General features: G+C 45.8%; 1 protein-coding gene across 2 annotated transcripts in view; it reads left to right on the top strand.

Moving 5' to 3' along the window:
• The window catches only part of Cog7 (component of oligomeric golgi complex 7), a 60,582-nt gene that overhangs the window by 4,874 nt on the left and 53,830 nt on the right, over positions 1–1,878 (top strand). The gene's annotated exons all lie outside the window — the stretch shown is intronic.

Below are 1,878 nucleotides of genomic sequence, written 5' to 3'. Positions count from 1 at the left end.
CTTCCCTTCCCTTCCCTTCCCTTCCCTTCCCTTCCCTTCCCTTCTTCCCTTCCCTCCTAGTTGTTTTAAAGAATTTATTTATTTATTTATTTTATGTGCATGTTTTGTTTGCCTGTATGTATATCGGTGCACTGCATGCTTGCCTAGTCCGTCAGAGGCTGGAAGAGAGCATTGGCGATGGAGCTGTGTTGTAGATGTATCAGTTGGGATGGGGCTCCTCCACAACTTTGTATTTTGGTTACTTGTAGTTTTCTACAACAGTCTCTGTCTGTTGCAAAGAGAAGGTTCCTTGATGAGGGGTAAGGATTACACAGGTGGGTGTTAGGACAGATGTTTAGACTGTAGCTCTTGATCATCTTTGTTTCTGTCTGTAAAATGGGAACATGTATAGGCTCCTGTCAGTATCGCTATGAGGATTACTCTTGTGGGAGGGACTCTATAGGCTCTACAGCTGGCAGGGAGAAGTGGATTAGGTAGGAATGAAATGCAGATCAGCCCGATTTTGGTAACTGGTGCTGGACCAAGACTTCTTGGAGTCTGACCCAGATCATTTTACTTTAGCCATATTTAAGCACAGCACAATTGTAGAAAAAAGTATTCAGATAACAATTAACTCAGCCCTTCAAGTACAATGCAGATTAAGACATGTTTACATTGAAGCTCTTTACAAAGGCTGTGTGGCTTCATCTGCCAAATGGGGTCTTGTTGATTTAGAAACAGTGCTCAAGGCAGGGGTCTAGGGAGAATGCCTGAGGTAGGCATGATATCTGGCCCTAGGATAGCACAGAAGTCACTTAGTCATTGTAAAGTACAATGACATCTCTCACAGGATGAGTTTCTTGGCCTAGAAGTAGAGATGAAGGTTTTACGGGGAAGTCTCTGATAAGCAAACACAATATCCTGGGGATACAGGCAGAGCCTGGCCCAACAGGTAGCGAAGGATTACCAGGCTGTAAACTACATTTCCCCAGCATTCTGGGAGAAATGGCTAGATATCGTCTCCCTTTGGGGAGATCAGCTGTGTGTTTAACTTTCCTGGCTTCTCCAGTGTGTGCACAAGGCCTTTTTGCCTTCTACATACACTGATCTGTGGGTACCAGGACAAGTGTAGAGAATGTAATTAGGGATGATTCAGGTTTAGTAAAGGGCTGGTTGTAGGTTCTCCTCCAGGATCCTTGACTTCACCAGCCTTGGGTAGTTGGCTAAGTTGCCAGTACCAGGCATGGTTTCCCCTCTTACGTCTCATGAGAGAGGTGTTGGTTACCACGGTGTCTTCTCACCACTAGTGCCCACACTCAGGGTTATCAAGCGGTGGTGGTTGTTGTTGTGGTTCACAGGTGTCATAGCTGGGTAGGACGCTTGTTTGTCTCTTTCCCTGGAAACTTCATGAAAGGTAGTGCTCAGGGAGGGGCTTGCAGGTCCGTTCCTAGCTCAGGCTCCTCTGGGCCCTGTGTGTCAAGTGCTTGTCGTCTTCAGCAGCAGGGACTTACCTTCCACCACTTGGGGGCAGCCAAGGGCAATAGCAGTAACCTGTAACGTTGTCTCTTGGACAACAACCCTGACCAACAACTCAAAAGAGGGCTTTTCCTGCCTGGTGTTAGGGGTTTTGTTAAGTAGTGTATGGCTCTGGGAGGGAGCATTGTTAGCCCAGATGGGAAGATTTCATTTAATCATATTCGTTCATATTCATTCATTCTCTCTCTCCACATACACACCCCTACTTATTTATATTATGGGTATTTTTATGTAGGTAATAGTTTGATTCATTATGACTTTTCAGACATCTTGACTGTTTTTACCCTTCTCTTTTCCTCTTCTATGTTTATCCCCCCCCCCCCCCCCCCCCCCATAACTAGAGACTCGCTCCTCGTTTTTCAC

Source organism: Mus caroli, chromosome 7 (assembly GCF_900094665.2).
Source record: "Mus caroli chromosome 7, CAROLI_EIJ_v1.1, whole genome shotgun sequence".
Taxonomy (NCBI): Eukaryota; Metazoa; Chordata; class Mammalia; order Rodentia; family Muridae; genus Mus; species Mus caroli.
Note: the sequence above shows the minus strand (reverse complement) of the source record. Positions and strands in the feature narration are given on the sequence as shown.